Here is a 17,887-nt window from a genome sequence, read left to right as displayed (position 1 = left end):
TCTCACCGGGATGTTGGAATTAGAGAATGACACGGTGACAAAATTCATCACCGTCCCCGTCCCCGCGGATAACCGCGGGAAATAGTCCCATGTCATTTTCTAGTGTCTATTTCAACCTCAATCCTTCTACACCAGCATTCTTCAAAGCAAAGCTTGAGGGTCAGTGGTTGTTGCCATTCATACTCTGATTCTTATGGGAGCCAAGGATAATGAAGCCATTGTGACATCACTGATGTGATTGGCTCTTAGGCACTGGTGGAATGAGGCATTATGACATCACAATATCTGCTCTGGACACCAGAGACTGTCATTCTGTAGTGTCTGTTTCAACCTCAGTCCTTCTACACCAGTATACTTCAAAGCAAAGCTTGTGGGTCAGTGGTTGTGGCCATTCATACTCTGATTCTTATGGGAGCTAAGGATAATGAAGCCATTGTGACATCACTGATGTGATTGGCTCTTAGGCACTGGTGGAATGAGGCATTATGACATCACAATATCTGCTCTGGATACCAGAGACTGTCATTCTGTAGTGTCTGTTTCAACCTCGGTCCTTCTACACCAGCATTCTTCAGAGCAAAGCTTGAGGGTCAGTGGTTGTTGCCATTCATACTCTGATTCTTATGGGAGCCAAGGATAATGAAGCCATTGTGACATCACTGATGTGATTGGCTCTTAGGCACTGGTGGAATGAGGCATTATGACATCACAATATCTGCTCTGGATACCAGAGACTGTCATTCTGTAGTGTCTGTTTCAACCTCGGTCCTTCTACACCAGCATTCTTCAGAGCAAAGCTTGAGGGTCAGTGGTTGTGGCCATTCATACTCTGATTCTTATGGGAGCCAAGGATAATGAAGCCATTGTGACATCACTGATGTGATTGGCTCTTAGGCACTGGTGGAATGAGGCATTATGACATCACAATATCTGCTCTGGATACCAGAGACTGTCATTCTGTAGTGTCTGTTTCAACCTCGGTCCTTCTACACCAGCATTCTTCAGAGCAAAGCTTGAGGGTCAGTGGTTGTGGCCATTCATACTCTGATTCTTATGGGAGCCAATGATAATGAAGCCATTGTGACATCACTGATGTGATTGGCTCTTAGGCACTGGTGGAATGAGGCATTATGACATCACAATATCTGCTCTGGATACCAGAGACTGTCATTCTGTAGTGTCTGTTTCAACCTCAGTCCTTCTACACCAGCATTCTTCAGAGCAAAGCTTGAGGGTCAGTGGTTGTGGCCATTCATACTCTGATTCTTATGGGAGCCAAGGATAATGAAGCCATTGTGACATCACTGATGTGATTGGCTCTTAGGCACTGGTGGAATGAGGGATTATGACATCACAATATCTGCTCTGGATACCAGAGACTGTCATTCTGTAGTGTCTGTTTCAACCTCGGTCCTTCTACACCAGCATTCTTCAGAGCAAAGCTTGAGGGTCAGTGGTTGTGGCCATTCATACTCTGATTCTTATGGGAGCCAAGGATAATGAAGCCATTGTGACATCACTGATGTGATTGGCTCTTAGGCACTGGTGGAATGAGGCAGTATGACATCACAATATCTGCTCTGGATACCAGAGACTGTCATTCTGTAGTGTCTGTTTCAACCTCAGTCCTTCTACACCAGCATTCTTCAAAGCAAAGCTTGAGGGTCGGTGGTTGTGGCCATTCATACTCTGATTCTTATGGGAGCCAAGGATAATGAAGCCATTGTGACATCACTGATGTGATTGGCTCTTAGGCACTGGTGGAATGAGGCATTATGACATCACAATATCTGCTCTGGATACCAGAGACTGTCATTCTGTAGTGTCTGTTTCAACCTCGGTCCTTCTACACCAGCATTCTTCAGAGCAAAGCTTGAGGGTCAGTGGTTGTGGCCATTCATACTCTGATTCTTATGGGAGCCAAGGATAATGAAGCCATTGTGACATCACTGATGTGATTGGCTCTTAGGCACTGGTGGAATGAGGCATTATGACATCACAATGTCTGCTCTGGATACTAGAGACTGTCATTCTGTAGTGTCTGTTTCAACCTCAGTCCTTCTACACCAGCATTCTTCAGAGCAAAGCTTGAAGGTCAGTGGTTGTGGCCATTCATACTCTGATTCTTATGGGAGCCAAGGATAATGAAGCCATTGTGACATCACTGATGTGATTGGCTCTTAGGCACTGGTGGAATGAGGCATTATGACATCACAATATCTGCCCTGGATACCAGAGACTGTCATTCTGTAGTGTCTGTTTCAACCTTGAACCTTCTACACCAGCATTCTTCAAAGCAAAGCTTGCGGGTCAGTGGTTGTGGCTATTCATACTCTGATTCTTCCCTCTCTCCTTAAAGAATGACGTGAAGATGGTTTCCCGTGGTTATCTGCGGGGACGGGGACGGTGATGAATTTTGTCATCATATCATTCTCTAGTTGGAATCCTCACAGATTGAAATTTCAGCGAGAGCTACTTTGCTTGTGACCTTTGTTTTCTTGCAAGACAAAGAAGCTGTTCTTCGTCTCTTCTACAGAACTGAAAATGTTGAATTTTATGATCACAAGATTGCTATTTTTCCTGATGTTTCAAAGTGGACGCAGGCTAGACGCAAGAAATTTCTGACGTTTCGTCAGTCTGTTCTGGGTTTGGGAGCAACCTATCAGCTTAGATTTCTTGTATATGTTGTATTACTTATCAGGTGAACAAATATATCTTTTGTGAACCAGAACAATTGCAATTTTTTCAGGAAGGAAAGGCTGCCATTAATAATAATAATAACTTTATTTTGTATACCGCCATACCCAGAGAGTTCTAGGCAGTTCACATCAATTAATTAAGATTACAAACGGAGATAACATTGGAATTAACCATTTTTGGAGTGTACAGGTCATTGAAGTTGACAGGAATATACAAGAGTGTACAATAGGAAGGTAATATTTTATTTACAGGAATATACCGGTCATTGAAGTTAATAGGTTTGGTGGGTACAATAAGAAGGGAAGGTGGATGTTCACGTGTATTGATGGGAGTTGAAGAAGTGTGAGGGTGTGTTAAGGGTTCTGTCCGTGGAATAAGTGAGTTTGGAGTTTTTTTCTGAAGTCAAAGTAGGTGGGGGTGTCGAGTACAATTTGGGCTAGCCATGAGTTTAGTTTAGCTGCCTGGAAGGAGAAGGTTTTGTCAAGGAACCTTTTGAGGCAACATCATTTTAGTGAGGGGAAGGCGAACAGATGAATTCTGCGAGAGTTCATATTATTGTGATTTAGCTTTGAAGTGAGGGTTGAGGTAGCTTGGGGATAGGCCAAATACAATTTTGTAGCAGAGGCATGCAAACTTGAATAGGACTCTGGATTCAAATGGCAGCCAGTGCAGTTTATGGTAGAAAGGGGTGATGTGTTCCCATTTGTTTAAGCCAAAAATAAGGCGGACGGCGGAGTTCTGAATCAGTTTTAGTCTCCTGGTGGTTTTCTTCATTAAGGCTCCAGACCCCTCTGTAATTTCCACTACTCGGGCCTAAATTTAAATAACCAAAAAGAACCCTGTAATTATGAAGGACATGTGTTAATATGACCGTGAATGATTTCCTAAAGTCAACTCCCTTTGACTGGGTATGGCTTTATCTCTCCCAAATGTGGACTATGATCATTGTATTAGTAATAGGAGTGCTTTACTCCTCTTCTTGTATTCTGATAACAATTCTTTAATGTACATTTAATTTCTTTTATCAAAGTGTTTTTGTTTTTTGATGTGAAAATGAACAAATAATAATTTTTTTTAAAAAATGCATTTTATATTGATGAATTGGCCTTATGGGCTCCTTTTACGAAGGTGCGCTAGCATTTGTAGCGCAGACACCGGATTAGCACGCGCTATAACACATGCAAGCCGAAAAACTACCACCTGCTCAAGAGGAGGTGGTAGCGGCTAGTGCTTGCGGCATTTTAGCACGCGCTATTCCGTGCGTTAAGGCCCTGACGCGCCTTCGTAAAAGGAGCCCAATGTGACACCATCTTTTTTTTTTTTTCACTAAAAGCGTGACACCAAAAAGACTTATAACAGAGTCAGAATTTCAGTATGTTGTATATATTTCCAGCTTAAAATAAATCAAAATATTTTGATACGTAAATATGATCTTGAAGAAAATATGAGGCATTAGTTAACCATGTTAGGTCTGAAGCTATTTCAATGTCTATTGAATTAATATTTATTGCATTTTGGAACAGTTTATTAAAAAAAAAAAGATCTTCCCAGAGGGCTAATGAATGACTCACTTTTTTCTCATTCTTTCTTCCAGATCTTTTTTTTATACTGACATATGACTTGACTAGAAATTACCAAGAAATCAAGATTTAGAGGAACCTTCTGCTGAGCAAATAGCTAAATTGTTAAATGACTCATATGGATATATATTTTTTTATTTTACAGCTCAAACTGTGATTAAGTTGCTGCGTATCAGTGTGAACACATGCGATTATGAGACTTTGGCAATTAAATTAGCAATCTAAATTTTAGTTTGCAGATGATAGCAACTCCAGAAATTGGGCATCTCTGACTAACGATCCGTTCATACTATCACATACGAGGGCGGTGCTGAAAAGTTCTCAGCCCTACCAAGACGAGAATGGCGTGGACGTGGTTCAATCAATGGTCTGAAACAATGTCAGGACACAGACTTTTGTTCCTGCAAACTGGCACTTAAAATAAAATAACACTCTTTTCAGTTACAATGGCAAAATAAGTTGAGAATTTAGGAAGCTGGTTGGCTGGGCTGAGAACTTTTCAGTAATAAAAGTGAGCCAAGTATAGGACAATCAAGCCATTGTGACATCACTAATGAGGCTGGCTCTTATTGGTGGAATGAGGCATTATGACATCACAATCTCAGCTCTGATTACCAGAGAGTGAAACTCAGCTCTAGTGGCAAAATAACACTCAGGGAAGGTGACATGAGCATTCCAATAACAGTGTCATGTAGAAGGTAGGAGTGGGTGGGGAGGACAAAGAGCTAGCTTGCAAGAAGCAAACCTAGCGAGCCTCACACCAAGGAAGATACCAGACTGAGGGGGAAGGGAAGGGGAGAGAGGAAAAAGGGGAGATGCTGGACAGCAGGTGCAAGCCAGGATGGGAAGTGGGACATGATGTGACTGTAGGCAAAGCAAGGAAACCAGTGTACTTCTTTGCTTAGGATCCACTAAAGCAGGGGTGTCAAATTCAATCACATAAGGGGCCGAAATCTAAAGCACAGGCTCACCCTCAGATGCCTGGGGCATGGTCAGATATTTGTGTGGAGCGCCCTGCTCCAACCTGGGACTGGGTCCTTCTGTCTGCAAATGGATACTGAGGCAGCATGGTGAGACATTTGGAACGCCGCTGGGAGTGGGGCTGCACAGTCAGAGATGCTTAGATACGGCACAGTCACCGCGGGCCATATAAAACGGCCATGTGGGCCGAATTCGGCCCCCCGGGCCTTGTGTTTGACATGTGTGCACGAAAGGGTTAATTCGGTGTCAGGTCAAAAGCGGCGCCGGGACAAAGGCGCACACAGACAACTGAGCGCAACGTGGAGGCGCGCGCCGAAGAAAATGACTGTTTTAAAGGGTTCCGACAGGGGACGTGGGGGGGGAACCCCCCCACTTTACTTTATACAGATTGCGCCGCGTTGTGGAGGCGTTGTGGGGGGTTTGGGGGGTTGTAACCCCCCACATTTTACTGAAAACTTCACTTTTTCCCTAAAAAACAGGGAAACAGTTAAGTTTCCAGTATAATGAGGGCGGTTACAACTCCCCAAACCCCCCACAACGCCGCCGCGATCTGTATTAAGTAAAGTGGGGGGGTCCCCAACAAAACCCCCGTCGGAGACCCTAAAAACACTCTTTTTCTTCGGCGCGCGCTTCCATCTTGCGTTCAGTTGTCGGCGCGCGCCTTTGTCTTCCGCGATTTTGTCTATGAACAGGTTAATTCTACCCTGGGGCCAAGACTGATGAATTGTGAATGCCTTTATACTTGTGTTCCATGAATTGTTTTCCAAATTGCATTTCTGAAAATGCTCTAGTTTCAGCAAATTAATGTGCGCTGATTTGGCTTATCTCCACCAAAAATATTTCAGAAACGATATGCTATTAATCTATAATGATGGTGGAAGCAATGCGGCGTAGGTACAGCTTTCAAAACACAGTAAACACGTATATTGCCTCAGAAAAGAAATGCAAAACCAAAAATAAAAAGTGGCATTATATGTATTCATATTTAATAATCATAATTGCACAAAATTGTATCACATTTAATACTGTTGCTGCAATGTGTCATGTTGCCTTTTGTTTTCAAAGAACATATGAACGCTTTCCACAAAGCCAGTCAAAAGCATTACTCCATCCTTCTGTAAGGCAGATTTTTATTTGCATTTGATCTTTGGTCATAATTGATATTTAGGTAATGCATCCTCTCGGGTCTATAATCTAGAGCACAGAAAACAGCGACTGAAGGGCTTAGTCGAAAATGAATATCTGAATTTAAAGCAGGCATCTTATCTTTAAAATATACCAGTCATAAACGTGTGCCTTTCTGAAATTACAGTTCTCTTGGAAATTCAGAAAGACACCATGTAACCGAGGCATTATGCTGGATCTTTATTTTTTTAACTACCATGCTTAGGGATAATATTATAAAGACACTAGTCTTTAAGCCCGTTACATTAACGGGTGCTAGAATAGATGTGTGTGTCTTTCTTTCTTTCTCTCTCTCTCCCCTTGGCCGCTTTCTGTCTCTCTCTTTCCTCGGCTGTCAACCATCACCCCTTGCCTGTTCCACCTGTCCAGCAGTAGGCCTTCTCCCTTCCTTTTACCTCCCCCTGTCCAGCAGCACTCCTTACCTGCTCCCCCTGTCCCTCTTCCCTGCTCCCCCTGTCCAGCAGCACTTCTTCCCTGCTCCCCAGTCACTCTTCCCTGCTCCCCCTGTCCAGCAGCACTTCTTCCCTGCTCCCCTGTTCCTCTTCCCTGCTCCCCTGTTCCTCTTCCCTGCTCTCCCTGTCCAGCAGCACTCCTTCTTTTCTCCCCCTGACCCTCTTCCCTGCTCCCCCTGCCCAGCAGCACTCCTTACTTTCTCCCCTGACCCTCTTCCCTGCTCCCCCTGTCCAGCAGCACTCCTTACCTGTGTCTCTTTCTCTTTAGTGTTTTGTTATTTTTTTCAATCTGTCTCTTTAGCCCCCTGTCCTTCTGTGAGTGTCTCTGTGTCTTTGTCCTTGTGCACTATTGTTTGTTTGTTTTTTAAAATCTCTGTTTAGCTCCTGATCCCCTCTGTTTCCATGGCAACCCTGCTCGCGGATGTGAGTGTAGGGCTGTTTTGTAGGGCCAGGTCTGGCGTCGCCGTGTAGGGCGGAAGCGGAAGACGGGGCCTCAGCGTTTTGTAGGGCCGGGTCTGGCGTCGCCGTGTAGGGCGGAAGCGGGAGGTGGGGCCTCAGCAACGGCCGGGCGGCTCGCGCCGCCGGCCCCCAGGAGCTCGAGGCCGGCGGCGGACACGGCTGGCGTGCCATGGTGCAGGAGGAAGAGATCGGGGATGTAAAACGCACGCATGCGCACTCGTGTTTCCGCGACGGATCAGGGAACACGATTTTTGAGTGCGCATGTGCGTCCTACCATTTTATTATATTAGATTTTCATGCCTAAGCCAAGTTTTTGATGCACGTGAAAAGACTCATGAAATTGCCCGATGTGGTGTCAAGAATGCATTTACTTTTACATGACTAAGGGGAAGGTGTAATTAGGAAGGACTTCGGGGAACTATGGGTAGAGTCACAATTAGAGATCCTTTTACTAAGATGCTGTAGCCGTTTTAGCGCACACTAAACGCTAACGCATGCGAACGCGTCCATTATATCCTATGGACGCATTAGTACGCGTTAACATTTAGCACGTTCTAAAATGGCTACCACACCTTAGTAAAAGGACCCATTAATGTGTGTTTTTTAAAGTGCGTACATATTTAATTTTCTATACTGTTCGCCCAGGGGAGCTCAGAATGGTTGACATGAATTTTATTTAGGTTCGCGCTCAATTCCTAGCAACTTGATGAATTGCGAATCTAAAACGAAATTGGTTTTGTGCCAGAACGGAAGAGTCCTCCAGCATCATCTGATTGCAGGTTGCCCTCTTCGCCTGGTTCCTTTGATCTCCCCAACGTGATGTCCTTCTCCAGTGATCACTCTCTCTTCTGATGGTGGGAGCAAAATAATCAACACTCAACCAAATATTTTGTTGAATGGAAATTCAGATTCCACCTTTTCAAACCGAATTGGTGGTAATAGTGGTGCTCTTCATTATTCCATTTACTGGTAAGAAGAATTTTAAATTTTTTATAACTTATTTATAACTTATTTAAAGTTATAAATGTTATAAAAAAAATTTGTGTAACTTATTTAAAGTTATAAATAAGTTATAAAACATTTAAAATTCTTCTTACCAGTAAATGGAATAATGAAGAGCACCACTATTACCACCAATTCGGTTTGAAAAGGTGGAATCTGAATTTCCATTCAACAAAATATTTGGTTGAGTGTTGATTATTGACTGGAAGATTTATCACGACATTTGTGAGTCAGCTAAGTTTGGCAGAGGGACCAAAATAAGACAGTCGTAACTTCATCATTTGGGCTTTGAGTGACATAGTCGGTTTGATCTCTTCCAAAATCGATTTTGTTCTTCCAGCAGTCCACGACACATCTAAAATCTTTCTCCAGCACCAAAGCTCAAATGAGTCAATCTTCTTTCTGTCTTGTTTCCGTAGTGTCCAGCTTTTGCATCTGTAACTGACTACTGAGAAAACGAGCGTGTGGACAAGCCTGATCGTCGTTCGGAGTGTTACCCCCTTGCCACTGAATACTTTGTTGAGAGTCTTCATTGAAGGTACTCAGGCATATTTTCCTGCCTGTCCCAGTGGCCTCACAATCTATCTAATGTACCTGGGGTAATGGGGGAATTAGGTGGCTTGCCCAGAGTCACAAGGAGCAATGTGGGCAATGGCATAGCAAGGGGGACAGGGGGTCCACCCCGGGCGCTAGTGCTGCCCGATTCAGTGAAAAATATTTCAATTTGATTCAATTCACCCTGTTGAATCAATTTTTCGATTCGATTCGATTCATTTTCAATGACACAGCTATTTAAGTTTAAACATTTTATTTAAACAAAGCAATATCAAAGAAATCGGACAGCACTACCATATTCCCCCTCCCCGAATCTCAGCTTCCCCAGAGCATTCAAAAAGAAAGGACCCCATATTCCCCCCCCCCAGCCCCCCTCCACGATTCTCAGCTTCCCCAGAGCATCCCCAAATAGTCTCCATATTCCCCATCCCCAGCTCCCCTGATTCTCAGCTTCCCCAGGCCCAGAGCATCCCCAAAGAAATAGGCCCCATATTCCCCCTCCCCAGCCCCCCTCCCCGATTCTCAGCTTCCCCAGAGCATCCCCAAATAGTCTCCATATTCCCCATCCCCAGCTCCCCTGATTCTCAACTTCCCCAGGCCCAGAGCATCCCCAAAGAAATAGGCCCCATATTCTTCCTCCCCAGCCCCCCTCCCCGATTCTCAGCTTCCCTAAAGAAAGGTCCTCAGCTTCCCCCTTTCCCCACCCCCCACCCCCAATTCCATGGCCTCAGGAAAAGAAGAGAGCACTGCAGCAGAGAGATCCTTTACTTACGCTGAAAGTTAGATGCGGGTGATAGGAGTTAATTTAGAAAACTGTTCAAAACACAATTATTTGTTAAAAAACACAATTATTCATTGATGCATTTTCCTGAGTATTGATCGTTACTGTTGTCAGGTTTCAAGTTTATTTCGTATTTGATAAAATCGCTTTTTTCAAAGATTACAAAGCGATGAGACATACAGTATAGGGATAGACAGTCGTTCATTTCATAGGGAAATCGGGGAAGAACTACAATTTGATATAGGAAAAAGAACAAATAAGGTCAGTACTTGCCTACTTCAAATGGAAATCATAACTTTGTAAACTGTTTTGACATAGAATAGTATAGAAATTTTTTAAATAAATAAAAAATAAATCACTTCCGGGTGCCGTGCATAGGAAGTAACCGAGGGAGAGTCAATGGGATCGCGAGGAGCACACGGTTGACCGCCGCAAGCGATACCTTTCGCTAGAGGTACGGGGGAAGGGATGGGGAAGCGCGGGGGGTGGGGGTGGAGATAAGGGGGCGCCTCTCACCCTCGCTATGCCACTGTCTACACATACTGTGCTTCCTCACATATGGAATGGAAAGTAAATGTCAGGATTTTTCGAGGTGTTAAAATGTTGTCATTTACACCCGGGGGCTGCTTACGAAATAAAGGGTTATAGTATAAATGCAAATAATTGTTTTCATTCTGCCTTATCAAGTCTCATCCACGGAGAACTACCTGGAAATGTCAAGGCTGACACATTTCAGTGCAATTACTCTGATTCCAGTGTGACTGCCAGTGGCTGTTTGTTCTCCTAGGACAAGCAGGATGAGTCATCCACATATGGGTGTTGTCCCAACAGCTCCCAATTTGCGGATAAACTCTCCAATTGCTCAGAGAGATTTTTTTTTTTTTCTCTCTCTCTCTGTCTCTCTGAGCACGTGCGGTGCCCGGGCCCCACTGGGCATGCCCGAGCCCTACCCATTTCCCCCTGCTTCCCCCTAATCCCCAGTCTTTAGTTTCCGCCCGTTCCCATTGGTCGGATTTTCTACAGCTCTCCATTACAACTTTTCTACTCATCACCTACGTATAGCATCTCTTTTTTCTTCCATGTTGCATGTTGGAGTGGTCTATTATACGAACTCCGAAACAAGGTCTTAAGCGAACACTATGGGGCTCATAATTGAAAGAGAAAAAATGTCCAAAAACCAGCCTAAATTGGCACTTGGACGAACATTGTCAAAAACGTCCAAGTGCTGATAATAAAACCGGGTTTTGGACGTATTTCTAAACGACCTGCCGGAGGATGTGATAGGCAGAAGTACGCTACAGGGCTTCAAAGAAGGTCTGGACAGGTACCTAGAGGACAAAGGGATTGAGGGGTACAGATAGGAGTAGAGATAAGGTTATAGGGACAGGATTAGAGGTAAATTATAAAATTAGTCAGAGACCACTGTTCAGGCAGTGGGCCTGATGGGCCGCCGCGGGAGCGGACCGCTGGGCAGAATGGACCTCTGGTCTGCCCCAGCGGAGGCAACTTCTTATGTTCTTATGACCTAGGCCTTCATAGTGCTGCTAAATGACCATAGCTAAACAGGGCATTTCGGGAGGAGTGTCGAGGGCGGGAGTTGGGCGGGACATGGGCCGGCTTAGACTTTGTCGTACGGTATGTATAACCAAAAGTTATACAACCCAAGCCATCTTGGGGGTGGGTTAGGGACCCATGGAGAGGAGGACCCATGCCAATAAGACCCTGTAATCACTGCATTGATACTGAAACATGTGCACTCCCCTATACACCCCAAAACCCTTTTGTTCTGGCATATAAGTGGCTCCTGCAGCCATAAGGGCTATTAGGGTGGTAGATAAGTGGGTCTAGGGGATTCTGGAGGTGGTTTGGGGGGCTTACCATGACCTGTAAGGGAGCTGTAGTGAGATGATGACATGGCACCCTTTTTGTGAAGTTCACAGTAGTGCCCTGTGAGGTTCCCCACTATTTAGGTGCCATGTCTAGGTGTTCAGTCCATCACTTTGCAGACCCCTCCCATGTCCAACAGGGCTTGTTCTAGGCGTTTTTGACTTGGACGAAAAGTTGAATGGAAATGTGGTATAAAGATGGATGATTTAGCGACTTGGACGATCACATCGGCAGGACATATAGTTAGACGATTTTCGGGAAAAAAAAAAAAATTTGGACGTATTTTTCGAAAATGTGTCCTAGGCTGTTTTTTACTTTGGACGACTTACGACTTAGACGAAAACGGACTTAGATGTTCCTTTCGATTATGCCCATCTAAGTGATTGAATATTAAAGACTAATAGAAAAAAGAAAAAATATACAAAAAATATAAAACAAAAAAATAATTAATATAGAGATTCAGGTTTTTGGCCAATGATCGAACTATGGAGCTAAAATATGGAACGTAACTACGCTGACAGTACCAGTCGATGACAAGACTTTGCGTAGAGTTCCAAACTCTGAGGCCTTTTTTCCTGAAGATAGATTGATCAATATATTACACTAGTGTTGAATGTAGCCCCCCACCAACTAGGTGGATTATAGGATATTTAAGTTATACTAAATTATCTTGCAAATTATCCCATAATTGGTGCTGAATACCACTGGGCCACTGAGTAATTTCTGGGTTTGCCTAGACTCCGCCCCCCAGCCATTCTTCAGTCTAGCTGTTCAGATTTTGTAGCAGTAAATGAATGAGGCATTTACACAATGGTCATCCTTTATTGGCCGGAAACGTTTATCCTGTGTCATAGGGGTGAGCCCAAAGACGTTTCCAATGTTTCTCCTTTGGCTAGTATTCACTTTATTAAGACAGGGTCGTTGTTTTGCAAGGACATTACTTTTTAGCGCACATTTAGGAGAAATATGGCATGGATCTCCTATTTCTTCAGTTAAAGAGTCTCATGGGGAAAGAATTATATAGACCTGCTAAACAACAGAACATCTACAGATTTCTTGCTAATGCCGGTAATAAACGCCTGATCTTGAAAACACATATTTCTACTGGAGGTAAGGAGGAAAGCCAAACGAGTTAGCAACAAGACTGTAAAATCTGACAGTCAGTGGCTAAGGATTTTTAAACGGTTATATAAAGGGATTGCTATTATCACTAATAACTGAGCAGTTACAAATTGCTGTAGTGCTAAAAATTATTCTGCAAATAAACTTGGCAAGAAGAGTGTTAGGGTGACGAAACTGGAAGGAGAAAGACACTTTTTTTTTTTTTACTATTCAAGTTTCAAGTTTCAAGTTTCAAGTTTTATTTAAATTTGATGGTTCGCTTAATATTTCTAAGCGAATTACATAAAATGTACAATTGGGGTAAAACATTTAAAATATTAATAAAATTTCTACAATAAATAAAACAGAGCAATTACAAACTGACAATACTAACAGATTATACAAAACAGGAGTGATAGGGGAGAACGAAAGGGAAAAGTTACAAAATTTTGTTTCCTAGAGCGGAGAAAAAGAAGGTTGAAGGGGGGAGGGTAAAAACAATAGGGATTGGGTATGAGAGACTGAAATTAATATTTACGTGGAAGAATAAAAATTTTAGAGGTTGAATGCAGCTTTGAAAAGGAATGTTTTTAAATTAATTTTAAATAAGTTGAGATCTTTAGTTTTTCTAATGTACAAAGGAAGGGTATTAAGGGAATGCTTTACAGTGACAAGAAGAAACATGCGATTATGTGACCTATAGCTAGGCATGTTCTGGGGTGGAGTTTGAGGGGACTGTGGCAGGGTCCCAATTTACTTGCAAAGCTTATAAAATACACACAGTGGCATAGTAAGCGCCATAGTCCACCCCGGGCACCTGTCTTGGTGGGGATGCCGACACCTGTCTTCCTCTCTGCCCCCTTGTTCATTCCCTGCCCCCCCCACCCCCCACTACCGCACGCACGGTGACACATCAAAAGTGCATTGGAATTGGTGCATCAACACCTGCGTGCAGGACCAATGCATGCCACCGGTTCCGCCGCTTTCACGCCATACCGTTAGCATTCTGAACCCCTCCCCTACACTGAAAACTCCTGAACAGCGAGAGAACGGAAGTTTTCAGGGTACTGGGGGGAACCCCTCAGAACGCTGATGGTAAGGCATGGAAGCGGTGGCACCAGCTGCGCGCATTGGTCCTGCACACAGATGTCACCGCGGGGTTGTCAGTGCGCCAATGTCCCATGCGCCTTCGTCGGTGTGCCCACATGCACGCATGGGTTGTTGATTCCTTTCAGGGGCGAGAGAAGAGCGGCAGAGATGCAGGCAGGGCGGCAGAGCGCAGGGTTTTTGCTGCAGGGCAGGGATTTTAGAGCGGCAGAGAGCAGGAGAAAATATGAACAACTGGTCCGCTGCAGTCGCTTCTCTTTTGATCGGCCAGCCCAGTTGCTGTTCCTTAAATTGTTTAGTGAATCGCTGCCTTCCTACATTTGCATAACATTTCCATCATTTGCATGCGTGGATCGGATCAGAGGTTGATTGGCACCAAGGTTAGTGAATTGGGTCGGGAAACAATTGGGTCGCAAAGTGGTTACAAAGTGGTCGGGACATGATCGGTGTCTTTATCTAGCCCTTATAAACAAAACTGGCTATCTTAAATCTGAGCTGTGCTTTAACTGGCAGCCAGTGTAATCTTTCCAACAGAGGAATAGACTCTGTGTACTTTCCAACTCAGAAAATGGATCTGGCTTCTGTATTTTGCATAAGCTGAAGCCATCTTAGTTGTTTATCTGTAACACTAAAATAAATTGAATTACAGTAGTCAAAAATAAAGAAGTAGGATAGCCTGAATTATCTTCTTGAAACACAGATGTGCAAGTAGTGACGGAACTGTTCTAATACGAACAACCAGAAACAAAAACATCTTCGCCTATCCTAAAATTACTGGCTGCAAATACAAATCCTACGCTGACAGAACCTTCATGTTCCAAGCTAACAGACAACAATCCTGGCTGGGAAACTTCATAAGTAAAACCAGACAGACCTACAACGCATTCTGAAAATCAATCAAAACCACTCTGTTTGACAAATTCATCACCTAAACAGACCAATCCGCGCTCACTATGCTTATTCCCCCTACAAACCCAAAGCAATCTTCAGGCAATTCCTACCCCTCTCACTTTCCCTCCCCCTTTCAACCCCTCTCACTTTCTCTCCCCCTTTCAACCCCTCTCACTTCCCTCCCCTTACAACCCCTCTTACATTCCCTCCCCTTCAACCCTTCTCTTCTGTAACATTCCCCTCACGCATTTGTAATTCGCTTAACGTCCAGCCTTCTTTCGATGTGAACCACCTAGAAGTCGTCTGACTATGGCGGTATAGAAAAATAAAGTTATTATTATTATTATTATTAAGCGGCTTTAATCTAAAAAATAATTTCTTTATCAAAGCAGAAATTTGAGATTCAAAGGACAGGTTAGAATTTAGTATAAAACCCAATGCCCTAGTCTTTTCTTCGAATCCCCAGAAAGTAACGTAAGCTCTGGAACTTCCAAGGGACCCATTTGACCAAACCATAGAACCTTAGTTTTAAGTTTGTTTACTTTTAGAATATTAACTTGAGCCCACTCATAAGAACTGGGTCAGACCAAAGGTCCATCAAGCCCTGTAGTCCATTCTCACGGTGGCCAATCCAGATCACTAGTACCTGGCCAACAATTCTTCAGCATAGAAAATAATTTTATAAATGTCATCTGCATATAGAAACATCTAGAGATGATAAATCCTTTCCAAAAGTACTCAAATAAATGTGGGCGCCGAGAGAGAGATATATCATTCCTCTTTTATAGATAGGTTCTCTTACAAACCCCGCTAAACCAAGATAGAACTCTTCCCCTAATATCAATTTAATTCAATCTATATAACAACCGGGCATGATCCCACTGCATCAAATGTGATGCATATGGTAAGCTAAAGCAAAGGGCATTGCCTCCTAGGTTGAAAAGGCGATGGTGAAAGCTAGAAGGATGCTTGGATGCATAGGGAGAAAAATGGCCAGTAGGAAAAAGGAGGTTGATGCCCCTGTATAAGACTCTGGTGAGACCTCATTTAGAATATTGTGCACAATTCTGGAGGCCGCACCTTCAAAAAGATATAACAGGGTAGGCTCCAGAGGAAGGCTGCTAAAATAGTCGTTCTTCTTCATCATAAAGCATATGAGGAGAGGCTTAAAGATCTCAATATGTATAATTTGGAGGAAAGGCAGGAGAGGAGAGATATGATAGAGAAGTTTAAATACTTACAAGGCATAAATACGTGTGAGGCAAATCTCAGTCGAAAGGAAGCTCTGGAATGAGGACACACAGGATGAAGGTGAAAGGGGACAGACTGAGAAGTAACCTCTGAAAACACATTATCACAGAAAGGGTGGGGAATGTATGGAATGGCCTCCCAGTGGAGATTGTGGGAGACCAAAAATGTATATGAATTCAAGACAGCGTGGGATAAGTACATTGGATTTCTAACTATGCGGAAGGGATAGTAGATGCAATGGATAGGCAAACTACTATAGAGAGGCCATAAGGTCTTTATCTGCCTTCATTTTTCCATGTTTCTATGTGAAATGTTTGTTTAAATGTTTCTTCTTCGTGTAAGACTCTCTTTTTCTGTAACAATTTGGAAGCTTTTGTTAATTTGTTAAACTTAATAAAAATAATTTTTTAAAAATAATAATAACTTTATTTTTCTATACCGCCAACACCCAAAGAGTTCTAGGCAGTTCACAGAGTAAGAAGACTGAACAGGTCAGTGATACAACAAAATACTTAAGAAAGCACAGTCCGATATTCATTTATAAAATTACAGTATGAATACTATGATGTAGTCATTAATCAAGTAACATTAATTTTTTGAGCAAATAAGACTTAACTGATTTTCTAAAAGTACAATAAGATGCAGTCTGTCGAATCATAAGCACAGAACCAAAGTGAAATTGTCCCGGTCAGAATGGTGCACACTAAACAAAAGTGTCCTTCAACTCATCTGATAGATCCAAATGCCTTTATTCATCCAAAGCCTCATAAATTCATCCAATGACTCAATGACCCGACATGCACATGTTTCGGCCTGTTGGCCTGCCTCAGGAGTCTTGTGAGTCTTCAATAGGTGAATCTGAAAAAACCGTATGGCATACAGAGATACACGCACCCTCTAAATGCGGCTGCTATGTAAACCTGAAAATATCATCTAACCAAGCTTGAACTTTACCTGCTTGATAGGCCAAAGATCGATCAAAAAATTTTTCATAACGACAATTTGTAGGATTAGGAAAAGTGAATAAACCAGAGTGTCGAGTAAACTTAATCGGACTATACAATTCGAAATGAGAGAAAAGATAAGATGGACCTAATCCAGATAGCAATTTATAGCAAATGCAAGCAAATTTGAAAAGTATTCTAGCCTCTTTTGGCAACCAGGGCAGCTGACGGTAATAAGGGCTGACATGTTACTGGTTTTTCAATCCAGAAATTAGGCAGACAGCTGTATTTTGGATCAGCCTTAATCTTCCTAGAATAGTTTTATATGATCCCAAATAAATTATATTACAGTAATCGAGAATAGACAAAATTAATGCCTGAACTAATAGTCTGAAGGAAGTGGGGTCAAAATATTTTTAATGGAATGCAGTTTCCATAATGCAAAGAAACATTTCTTAACAAGCATATCAGTGTGTTCTCCCAGTTAAATGACGGTCCAAAATAACTCCTAAAATTTTAAGGGAAGGGACTATTGGATATTCTTGTCCTCTTAAATGAAGAGTTTTATCTGTGATATTATCATTAGGACTAGCCAGAAAAAAATCTGGTTTTTTTCAGTGTTTAACTTCAACTTGAATTCAATAGTCCATTGTTCAATCCGATTTAGAATAAAGGTGATCTGATTTTTTATTTCAGTAGTAAAAGAGATAACTGGGATCAAAATTGTGACGTCATCAGCGTAAATGTAAAATATTACATTTAAGCTTCGTAATAAATCAGCTAAAGAAGCAACATAAATGTTAAACAAAGCAGGTGGCAGTGGTGAACCCTGAGGAGCCCCACAATGATTGCTCCAAGAATTGGAATACTGACAATTTCTGAAAACTTGATACGATCTTTTTTTCAAAAAGCCCTGAAACCAATCTTGGACTTTTCTGGAGTTTCCCATAACATCCAGACACCCCAGTAGAATCTCATGGTCCCCCAGATCAAAAGCGCTACCAAGGTCAA

Source organism: Geotrypetes seraphini, chromosome 6, assembly GCF_902459505.1.
Source record: "Geotrypetes seraphini chromosome 6, aGeoSer1.1, whole genome shotgun sequence".
In the NCBI taxonomy this organism is placed as follows: domain Eukaryota; kingdom Metazoa; phylum Chordata; class Amphibia; order Gymnophiona; family Dermophiidae; genus Geotrypetes; species Geotrypetes seraphini.
Note: the sequence above shows the minus strand (reverse complement) of the source record.